General features: G+C 46.6%; 1 long non-coding RNA gene across 1 annotated transcript; it reads left to right on the top strand.

The window, feature by feature from the left end:
• The first annotated feature begins 3,823 nt into the window (after positions 1 to 3,823).
• LOC112873499 lies at positions 3,824 to 4,128 on the top strand. Its single transcript, XR_003224759.1, has 2 exons — positions 3,824 to 3,907; positions 3,989 to 4,128. It is a non-coding gene; the product is annotated as an uncharacterized LOC112873499 (long non-coding RNA).
• The last annotated feature ends 8,347 nt before the right edge of the window (positions 4,129 to 12,475 follow it).

Genomic DNA, 12,475 nt, shown 5'->3' on the forward strand with positions numbered 1-12,475 from the left:
AATCCATGTGTATGAGAACAATTGCATGTTATTTTGGAAGAAAAATGAAAATCTCAAGTACTGTTCGTTTTGTAAGAAGTGCAGATACAAGAAGGTGGTGAACAAAGATGGAAGTATGTAGATAATAAGTGTGCCCGTTAAGGTGTTACGGTACCAATCTTTGAAACCAAGGCTTCAAAAGGTTGTACCTATCTCATAAGACTACAAAACATATGAGACAGCACAAAGAGAGAATTCGTAATAATACAGGATGCATGAGTCATCCATGTGATGGTATGCCCTGGAAGGCCCTCGATTATTATGATACAAGTTTTGCAAGAGACCCTCGGAATGTGCATGTTGGGTTGGCCACTGATGATTTCACTCCCTTTAACTCAAATGCTGCCCCCTACTCATGTTGGCCAGTGATTATAATTCCATACAATCTTCCACCATCATTATGCATGAAGGATGAGTATGTGTTCTTGACTCTCATTATACCTGGGCCTGACAATCCTGGTAAGCGTTTGAACATATTCATGCAACCATTGATTGATGAGCTGCATGAGTTGTGGAATGGAGTTAGGACATATGGCAGCAGTAGGAAGGAATACTTCAATATGCAGGTAGCATTTCTTTGGTCTATTCATGATTTCCCTGCATATGGAATGTTCTCGGGGTGGAGCACGCATGGTCGTCTATGTTGTCCGGTATGCATGGGTGATACAGATGCTTTTCGTTTGAAATATAGTGGCAAATTCTGCTTTTTTGATTGTCACCATCGGTTCTTGTCTCATGATCACCCATTCAGGAGTCAAAGAGATGTCTTTCGTAAGGACACAATCGTTACTAAGGGTCCACCCAAGCGTTTGACTGGTCAGGAGATTGTAGCAAGCCATTGTCGGTTAATTGCCACAGATGATGGGTTTGAAGGGTTCAAAGAGGAGCATAATTGGACTCATATAGCTGCCATTTGGAGCCTTCCTTATGCTACTGCTCTGATCCTTCCACATAATCTCGATGTAATGCATCAAGAGTGCAATGTTGCTGAAAGTATAATTAGTATGGTTTTTTATTTCAAAGATAAGACTAAAGATAATTTGAAAGCTCGGCAAGACTTAGCCGAAATATGTGTTCGGCCAACCCTTAATCTGAGACCCAATCAAGCTAGACATATGGGGAAGCCACGTGCTAAGTATTATCTTAAGCCTGCTCAGAGGAAAGAGGTTCTTTTCTGGCTGAAGAACCTAAAATTTCCTGATGGATATGTAGCTAATCTGAAACGGGCGGTGAACATTGTAACTGGAAAAATGAATGGTTTGAAGAGTCATGATTACCATATCATCATGGAAAGCTCCATGGGTACTTTGAAGAAGAAATTTGGATAATGTTGGCTGAGTTAAGTTTTTTCTACGGGCAATTATGTGCAAAAGAAGTTAACAAAAATACAATTAGAAAACTGAGTAAGGAAATATCTATCTTAGTATGTAAGATGGAGAATGTGTTCCCCCCGGGTTTCATGAATGTAATGCAATACTTGTTAGTGCATTTGCCTTATGATGCTGAGGTCGGTGGCCCCGTACAATAGAGGTGGATGTACTTTGTAGAACGAGACTTAAAGAGGCTTAAAGCAACCATCAGTAATAAAACACGAGTGGAGGGATGCATTGCTGAGGCATTCTATCTCAAGGAGATCTCATACTAGACGAGCACATATTTTGCAGAAGAAAATAACATTAATGCTCATATACCACACTACCACACCTCGCATGAGACACCGAGGAGCAATCTCAAGTTGTTTCAGTGGACTGGTAAGGCCGTCAGTGCTATTTTGTTTTATGAAATGTGCATACAAGAATGGAACACTGCATTGTTGTATATGTACACAAATATGAAGGAGATGGACAAATATTTTGTGTAAGTACCACCATATATCTCATATGTGATTCACATTTAGCGATGTACTTGTGCTAAATAAAGAATATGTAGGTTGTTTGATCAAGAAGAATGGAGATATGCACGACAACCAACTACTAAACAGCTTGAAACCTTACAGCTTGCGGGTTTAAGTGGTGGTCCCAATTTTGTCACATGGTTTAGGAAACATGTAAGCATTGCTACTCTAAGTACCTTATTTATATAAATCATTCTGAGTTAACAAAATTTTAAAAATTTTAGTGCATGTGGGATAGCAGTGTCCATGATGATCTAAGACAGCTTTCACATGGAAGCACGACTGCAAGGAGTTATGGTTCTTATGATATAAACGGATTTTGGTTTCGTTCAACCAAGTTTGAAGCAAAAAATCCACATGCTACCACAACAAATAGTGGAGTTGTAACCACCGCTAGTCCATTAGATGGTTCTATCACGGAGTATTTTGGTGTCATTCAGAATATAGTGGAGCTAAAGTTTGAAGGTTCAAAAGATTTAAGAGTTGTGTTCTTTTATTGTGATTTGTTCAATAATAAATTATATTCTAGGGTAAATCATAACAAAAAACTTGGTTTGGTGGAGGTGAACCATAAATTGCGACTTTCAGGTTACAATCCATTTGTCCTTGCACATCAAGTTGAGATGGCATATTATATGTCATATCCATGCCGTTCGGAAAGTTTAGAACCATGGTGGATTGTTCAGAAAGTATGTCCTCTTGGTCGATTGCCTATTACTGGAGATGAAGGTTACGAAGAAAGTGAGCTTGATCGTACTGTTCCTAAAGCATATCAGGAAGATGAGTGTAATGGACCTTTTGAAGTTGATGTTGAGATGGCACTTGACAAATTAGATGGTGACACCGGTGATATAATAGTTTCTAAGGTCCGTAACAAAAAACGACCACCTCGTGCAACCAAAGTAATGTTGACAACATATGAAACGAGGCATGGTACTAGTCATGGTGACATCATAACTGAAGAAGATGACCCCAACGACTTTTAACATGTAATGTGATGTAAAAACTAGTTTTTCTTAGTAGTGTATTATTGGCTAATTGATGTTATGACACTTATTATCTTATATTTACCATTGCTTTATATGATATTAACTATCTATAATCCATTTCTTTCAGGATGAGGTCATTTGTGCACTCTTTGAAGGGAAAGAAGGATGTCTCCTCATCTTCAAGGAGTCAAGGAAAGAAAAATGATGGCTTCACTTCTTCGGATAGGTCTTCTCTCTTTAGAGGCAGCAGTTCTCACCTCAGTCGAAGAAGTGCACTTCAGCGATGTCTAGATGAGGCTCAGCAAGTAAGTCATATTTAGTTTGCATGTGTAATTTAATTTCTTTAATCACACTAAAGATCTACTTGTCCTTGAACAGCAAGAAGAGGAAGGTAGGGGTGCGGAGGAGGAAGAACATGTTGCGAATGTGGATGGCGATGGAGATGGAGGTGGAGAGGGAGATGAGTGCGAGGACAGAGAAGGGTGCGAGGAGAGAGATGGAGATACAGAGGAGGAGGAAGAGGAGGATACTGCTGCTCAACCTGTGTTCAGGTACTTATGATCAATTCATTAAAAATTTTATATGCGCTAGCTAACTAATACGATATATTTAGATTTAGAGGCAACAATGTGATGACTCCTGCAGCTACCAATCCGGCAAATCGTCGACAGATTAGGCCACATGGGGATTGGTAAGTAATCTATTTTATTATTGTGATTGTTTCATTCAATATTTTATATAGTTTAAGTAAGAAACATGATGGGTATCATATTCTAATTGTAGGCAGTGGGATGAAATTTGTTGGGAGAGGAGAAATAGGGTAAGAACTGTGAATGCAACATTGGGAACACTTTGTCGGTTTCACTACCCAGGAATGGTCACTATTGGAGGTGTGCTTCAACCTGCATTAAAGTGGGAGCACTATAAGCTGCAATCAGATGATCAGGGCATCATGACTGCAGCGAGGGTTTGGAATGAGTTCTGGGTATTTTTGGCCATAACTTGTATAACTACTATCTATTTGATTCATTTATAAGTTATCTAACTAATTTATTTTCCTTTTTAGGAGAGGTATCGTTTGCCGGAGGGGGAGGAGCAGTGCCTACAAGCTAGGGCTCGTTCTGTGTTTGACAAGGCAGCGACGAAGGTGGTTAGGGACATGATGTCCAATGCTCGTATACAGTGTGTTTGCTTATACTACAAGAAGATAAAGCTGCAAGACATGAACAAGAAACTGGGCGCTTCTGAGATATATCTCCGAGAGGATGTGTATCTTCAAATTGATATTAGCGGTTTGCCTTGGTTGAGAAAGTGTCCAGATGCTTGGCGAGCACTTTGTGCTTATTGGGCTTCACCCAGCTTTGTGGAAAAATCCAGGATGGAGAGAGCTAATCGTCAAGCAGGACCACGGGTTACACAAAGATATGGGGTCGATGGACATCTTCGTTTGGCTTGTTGAATGGTACATGTTTATTATTTCAATTTGATTATTATGTACTTGCTTGAAATATCATAATTTCTTCTTTGGCAGGAGGCACAAAGTGGGGTGGCCCCAAGCTCTATTGAGACATACATTCGAGGCCACCATAGTGCAGATCCTACACAGCCAGAGTTGCTTTGCAGTGAGAATGCCACACAGACTCTGGTTAGTAAAATAATTTGATTTCAATTAAACGATGATTCGAATATTATCTTAATATTGCTTGCTTGAATGGTAGGTGAGATATGGTGATGAAATGGTGGCACGTCATGGGGAGGAGTACGATTGGAGGAGGAGTGATGTGGATGTCGGTGCCTTATACTCAAGCGGGGGAGGGAAGAAGCATGGCAGGTTCAGCATGTTGAATGGCGTTATTGATACAAGTGGTGCTTCGAGTGAGGCAAGGTCTTCTCAGTCCTCTTAGAGTTCTCGGGCCTATGAAAGGGAAAGTCAACAGCAGGAGCAGATAAGGTAGCATAGAGAGGCGATGCAGAGGCAAGAGGAGTGGGCAAGGCAACAACATGAGTACATGCAAGGTTTTTTCGCTCAGCAACGACAGCTTCAGGTACTATGCAAGTTTGATATTTTTCAAGTTGTTGTGCCCTTTTCAGTGCTATAAGATACCTAATTTATTATCGGTTTTTAGGAAATGTTAGCGGCTACCCTTGGATCACAATTTAATTTGCCACCTCTTCCTCCGCCTTCTCCACCACCGCCGACTTTTGCACCATACATGCATCTACCATCTCCATAAGTGGTAATTCTTTCGTATAACTAGCAATGCTCAAATTTTCTTATATATAAGGACTATATAGATTTAACTTTGACTATAATCAGGGTTTGATGAGTAGTCATCCTCGAGGAGTTTCTGGCAGCCCGTCCACGCCACCATCGACAGCGTGTAATATTTCTGGAGGTGACGGCGGCAGCGGATATAATATTACCCCTCATTAATTTGTGCTTTTGCGTTTCGTTGACACATATATGTCATTTAGACTATGGATTTCATGATTGCACGTATTGAATGTATTTCATGATTGTGCTTATGGATGGCTATCTTTATATTAATTAACTGTTATTTGTAATTCTGCAAAACTATGGAAAATGCAGCAGTTGTTTTTAGCAGGCGCCCAGTATTTTTGTCGGCTAGCGAAGCCGACGAAACTAACTAAATTATTTTTGTCGGTCTTCTAGACCGACGAAACAAACTCTATCCTTTTCATCGGCCAGCGCAGCCGACGAAATCTGGTGTTTATTTTCATCGGCTTAGTGGCTTAGTTGGCCGACGAAAATGCGTTCATTTTTGTCGATTTTATCCCGTCGGCCTATTTTCATCGGCCGACCGATGAATATATATATTTCTGACGGCTTTGTGGCTATTTTCGATGGTTTTTGGCTGACGAAAATAGGCTATTTTCTTGTAGTGCTACATCTGTTGTAACTACTCATAATGCAGTAGGATTACTCATACAGTAGTGAAACTAGTCGGACAAGGTAGGAAACTACCCGAGAAGTACTCTGGTAGGACTCCTGGGCTTGTACCTGACTAGGACTTCCATGTAAACCTGTCCCCCCAGACTATATAAGGGAGGATAGGGACCCCCTCGTTGACGATCATCATCAAAGGCAATACAAACCACACAGGACCTCGGCAGCCCGAACTTATCTAAACCTTGTGTTCCTTTGCACCTTCGAGTTCTTGATCTCGACGACACCCTACCTACAAATTCACCACCTCAGGGGTATCCCTCGGTGGGTGTGGCAATGAAACACCGACAGCTGGCGTGCCAGGTAGGGGTGTTCATCAAGCATCCACCGGAGAATTCGATGGCATCTTTCAACTTCACCAGCGCTTTGCTCGACGAGGGCACAAGCTTCATCTTCGGCTCTTGGATTTGCATCACCAACGGTTTGGGTGGCTTCAACAGCCACCTAGCCAACTCCAAGGAGCTGGAGGCCTCTTCATCAACTCCAAGCAGCGATCTTGATGAGTTCATCGACAACCTCGACGATCTGTTGTTTCCTGATCTGGCCTAGTAGATCGAAAAGATATCCATTTTCAACATGACTTCCACTCATGACACACCAGATCTAGTCGAGTTGGATTCAAACCAATCTGAAAAGACCACACGATCTAAATCCTTCTTTGACTTGGAGGAGGATTTGGATCTGCTGCTCAAGATCAAGGATGTGGGCGCCACCGCTTGCCGAGTGGCCTCCTTTTCTGACATCCACTCGGACTCCAACGAAGAGTACTCCCTGCGCAGTACTACATCTTCAAGCCGGTCCCGAGAAGGAGTTGGAGATGAGGGAGCCACCGGTCGTCAGGCGGCCCCCACCCTTGAAAACCACTCGCAACCCAACGGCCACACCCATTCTTTTTCGAGCAGCCTTCTAGGTTTAACCATCACATCAATGCCGCAAGGCCGTTTCAAGTACTGGAAGGGCTTTGAGCCCTCCGACCTACTCAATTACGAGTCCCGCCTTGTGGCCTTCATGCAGGAACTACCCTTCCAGGAGGGTAGACCCTCTCTCCCATTGCGGAAGAAGGAGAAAGTAGCATAGAGCTACTCGAGTACAGCCTTATGGCTACCCACTCGCCGGATCATCAAGTCTGCATGGCCTCCCTTCGCAACACGGAGGACGATGAGCTGGAGCCCCAGTACGACGACGAACAACTTACGGATGTCTCAGGCAATGAGCCCACAACTGATGCTCCCCAAGATGAAGACAAGGAGCACCGAAGGATCCGGCGGGTAAAGGATGCCAAGTGCGCTCAACGCAGGCGCAATGTGCAGAATCGCGCCAGCGAACCAAGGGATCTCAAAAACGCTTTTGCAGAAGTCACGGATCACGAGTGCCGTATGCCGATTAGTGCCATTGCAGAAGCAGCACTCCTAGCTCAACAACTCCCACCCAATCCTCAGATACAAAGGCTGCAGTATCTGACCCTACGCGTGCTCGTGCAACTTGATGGGCAACATCCAGTGTCTTCCACTCAGAATCAGCCCTCGAGGTCTGAGCGCCATGGTGATACCGCGCTGGTTAGTCACACCCTTGGAGGAGGCCCCGGGAGCTGGAGGAACGACAACCGCCAGTGCAACGAGGGCCACTCGTCTGCGCGTGGCAACAATGGCCAAGATCCACTCAAGGCCAACCTTCATTACGCTCCCACGATCGACCTCAGGCAGAAGATCAATGAAGGCCATAACAAGCGGCTTGTTATTGAAGCGAGAAGAAGGGACCGTACTAGCAGGCACCATGATGATGATGATAGCGACCGCTTCCCCGCCTTCACCACCAGCGTCACCGACAATTCCTACCCAAAGAACTTCAAACCAGTCGGAATTCCCAAGTATGATGATAAGTAGGACCCGCGCCAGTGGATTCAATGCTACTCCATCACTATTGAAGTTTTAGGGGGATCTAACTCCACCAAAGCTCTCTACTTTCCGGTGGCTCTGGAGTCGGACCCCTCACGTGGCTTGAAAGCCTCAAGCCAAACTCCATCGACTCGTGGGAGGACCTCAAGCGGGCCTTCATCGACAACTTCCAAGGATCCATGATCAGGGTGGGCACTCGCCATGACCTGTCCTAGGTGAAGCAAGAGATGAACGAGACCCTGAGATCCTACACATGGTGTTTCTTCGAGATGTGCGCCACCTTCACCAACATCACCGATGAGGATGTCATCCGCTGCTTCTAGAACAGGCTCTTCTCGAAGCACACGTACCACAACTTCAGGCGCAACCGCCCAACTACTGCTATAGAGCTACGCGACATGATGGCATAGTGGGCTGACTAGGAGGATGCGGAAAATGATCGCTTCCCCAAGCGCAACCACGACAAGCAAGGCAACGGCAACGCCCACTTCAACAAAAGCCAGCAGAACCACTCGGGGAACACCCAAAAGCGCAAGCCAGACCAATAAGTCACGGCCGTTGAGCGCAATCCGTGTGGTGAGAAGTCGAGGAACAACCAAACACAATACGAGCAAGTCATGCACAAACAGTGCCTAATACACCCGAAGTGGAGACACACGCTCTTCGAGTGCATCACCATCCGCAAGTCATACAATGCACCACCACTCCCTCAGGGAGGAAAGCGAAAGGACCAGGAGGATGGTGAAGGAGGTGACAAGTCAGGAGCTCAAGACTTCCAGGATCCGAAGAACATCGTCGACGTCATCTTCGGCGGAGACGGCGGATTCCCCTCCAAGCGCGCGCAGAAGTTAACCCTATGTGAAATACTCTTTGTGGAGCCAGCCATGACAAGGCCTCTGAGATACAGTGAGGTCCCAATCTCCTTCTCCAAGGATGATCAATGGACCAGCTTCTCCGAGCCGGGAAAATTCCCGCTCGTCCTAGACCCTATCGTGGCAGGCTCACAGCTAACCCAAGTACTCATCGACGGCGGGAGCAGCCTCAACCTGCTTTTCGCGAGTACTCTAAAGAAGATGGGACTGGACATCTCCAAGATGCTCACTCCCAAGAAAGCTACTTTTTACGGCATCGTCCCAGGTAACACGGCTACACCACTCGGGTCAGTGGTCCTGCCAGTCACCTTTGGGACGAAAGACAGCTACCGCATCGAGTACATCAAGTTTGAGGTGGCAGATTTTGACTCGTCATACCATGCCATCCTTGGCAGACCAACACTAGCCAAATTCATGGCCGTGCCCCACTATGTCTACCTGCTACTCAAAATGCCAGGCAAGACAAGCATACTCACACTCTGTGGCAACCTGAAGAAGTCGTACGACTGCAACCAGGAAGTGATCGAGTACGCCATGACATCACGCGTGCCAGAGCCGTCTGCAGAAGTACTCGCAGCCATGCTAAAGCTGACCAACTCAGAGATGGAGATCTCCAACCAGCGGCCCAGCCAGTTGAGGGTTAAACCCAACCCCAGCAACGTCGGCATCAAGGCCATCCAGCTGCAAGAGGGCGACCTGTCCAAGACTGCTTTGATTGGGGGCGGCTTAAGAGACAAATAGGAAAGCGCGCTCATCAGCTTCCTTAGGGCAAACCGGGACATATTCACGTGGAAATCAGCGCATATGCTAGGGGTGCCCAAGGAGTTGATTGAGCATTACCTAAAAGTCGACCTAAAAGCCACTCCGAAGAAGCAACGACTATGACACTTTGCCCCCAACAAGAGGGAGGCCATCAGGAAAGAGCTAGCAAAACTACTCGCGGCTGATTTTATTAAAGAAGTGTACCATCCTGAGTAGTTAGCTAACCCTGTACTAATCTTGAAAAAGAAGAATAATGAATGGAGGATGTGTGTGGATTATACTGATCTCAATAAACACTACCCTATGGACCCCTTCGCGCTCCCACGCATCGACCAAGTCATCGACTCTACGGCTGGTTGCATCTTGCTCTCCTTCCTCGATTGCTAGTCAGGCTACCATCAGATAGCTCTCAAAGAGGAAGATCAGATCAAAATGGCATTCATCACCCCCTTTGGAGCATACGCATACACTACAATATCATTCAGGTTGAAGAACACACAAGCCACCTACCAACAGGCCATCCAATTGTGCCTTGTGGACCAGCTACACCACAACGTTGAAGCTTACATGGATGATGTGGTCATCAAGACCAGATCCCACGATGAGTTCATCACTGATCTCGAGGAAACTTTAGCACAGTTTCGATGGAAGCTTAACCCGACGAAGGGCGTCTTTGGTGTGCCACAAGGAATACTACTCGGGTTCATTGTTATTTACCGAGGAATTGAAGCAAATCCAGAGAAGGTCAATGCCATCATAGCCATGGACGCTCCAAGGATGATAAAGGACATCCACAAGCTCACAGGCTGCATGGTAGCTTTGAATCGATTCATTTCCCGACTTGGAGAAAGGGGACTGCCCTTCTTCAAATTGCTCAAGGTCCATGACAAGTTCAAGTGGACCGAGGAGGCAAACCAGCACTATAAGATCTCAAGCACCATCTGCAATCGCCACCCATCCTGATGGCTCCCCAACCAGGTGAGAATCTACTAGTCTATATCGCCGCGACTACTCACGGTGTCAGCACGGCAATCATGGTGGAACGCTAGGAGGAAGGCCATGCCTTCGGGGTGCAGCGACCAGCCTACTTCATCAGCGAAGTCCTCTCTGAATCTAAGGTTCATTATCCAATGATTCAGAAAATACTTTATAGTATACTCATCACTTCCAGGAAGCTTCACCACTATTTCGATGCATACAACATCTTGGTGGTCTCTGACTTCCCATTGGCGGATATCCTCCACAATCGGGAGGCTACCGGGCACATCTCCAAGTGGGCAGGGGAGCTGGGAGCCCTCACACTCAACTTCTAGCCCCAGACGGCCATCCAGTCGCAGGCACTAGTCGATTTCATGGTGGAGTGGCGAGAAAACCAGGTGGAAGCCCCAACAAACCAATCAGAGCATTGGGTCATGTACTTTGACGGCTCACTCAAGCTCGGTGGCGGTGGTGCGGGAGTACTTTTCATTAGCTCGAGAGGAGAACAGCTCAAATATGTGTTTCAAATACTATTTGAGGTCTCCAACAATGAAGCCGAGTATGAGGCATTATTGCACGGGCTACGCCTAGCAGTCTCCTGGGCATCAAGCGACTACTCGTCTACGATGACTCCTTACAGGTGGTTCAACAAGTCAACAAGGAGTGGGACATCAACAAGGACAACATGGATGCCTATGTTACAGAAATACGCAAGCTCAAGAACAAGTTCTCGGGGTTGGAGATTCACCATGTGATTTGCAACAACAATGTGGGCGCGGATGTGCTCTCCAAACTAGGTTCTCATCGAGATAATGTCCCACCGGGAGTTTTCATTCACGAGTTGCACCACCCTTCCATCAGGGTATCAGATTCAAGTTCCATCACTCAGGTGTGACATTCAGGTACTTAGGGTTAAAACACACTAGATTTTAGTATAAAGTGTGTATGTTTGATCTGATGTATGTGTGCTAAAACTTTAATGCAAAGGCAAAAGGATCTTTTAGTAATTCTGGAAAATTTAGGTACTTAGTTGTAAAATGGGTGAGAATCGGAGGTAAAATCAAAATATATGAAGGTTGTTTTGCAAAAAGGAAAGAACTTACTTTTAAACCACAAATAGAGGTGAAACTACCCTAAGGATTCAAGTGGAATGTAGATTTTAAATAGGATTTCTCCGAAGTTTACAACTTTGCCAAGTTTTAAATTAGATTCAAATCCTTAACTCATTTGAAATTGAACCTTAAAGAAAAGTTGGAGATCTTGCTAAACTCTACACTTTTGCTTTTGGGCACATTTTCATTTGAGCTATGGTTTGTAAGTTAACCTGGCTTTACAGTGGAGCCCCTCCATTTTTAGAAAATCGTAGACAAGTCCCTGTCTTCTACCTCCAGCCCTCCTCCTCTGCTCTGCCCCGTGCCCGTGTCCCCGCCGCTTTTGCCGGCCATGTGCCGAGCCCCAGCTGCCCCGCGCTGCCCCTCTTCGCGCCACGTGCCGTCCCAGCACCGCGCCCGCCGCTCCCCACCCCGCGCTGGCCCTCTCCCTGCTCCTCCACGTCGCGCCGCCGCCGCCGCCCGAGCCGACACGCGTGCCGCCGAGCTTGCCAGCACCTGCCCTCGCTCACTGTGCTCTCTTCTCAACTTGAAGCACATCCCTGAGCTCCCAGTGCACTCTCTCTTGCATTCACGCACCCACATTTGCACTGCCTTTCTTCTTCCCGAGCGCGATGCCCCGCCGGAGCTCCGCCATAGTTCCTGCTCGCCGTTGACAGCCGCCTCCGCCGTTTCCCACCCTCGATCCAGTGCTCCAGCAGCACCCCTGCCACCCACTGATGCTCACAAGCCCACCCAATTTCAGTCTCCCGTGCTAGATCGACCGGACCACTGCGCCGGTGAGCTCGAGCTTCTGCTGCCACTCGGCCTCGCCGTTGTCCCGACGATCCACCGCCTCTCAGCCCTAGCCAAGTGTACCATCAGCACCACGTCATCGTGAGGAATCTTCCTAGCTACTTCCCCGCCGCTCTCCTGCCCTCCGGCCACCGGAACGCCGTCGCCGCCCCTCGGAGCACCACCGCTCGCCCC

The sequence above is a fragment of the Panicum hallii genome, chromosome 9, assembly GCF_002211085.1.
Source record: "Panicum hallii strain FIL2 chromosome 9, PHallii_v3.1, whole genome shotgun sequence".
Lineage (NCBI taxonomy): Eukaryota > Viridiplantae > Streptophyta > Magnoliopsida > Poales > Poaceae > Panicum > Panicum hallii.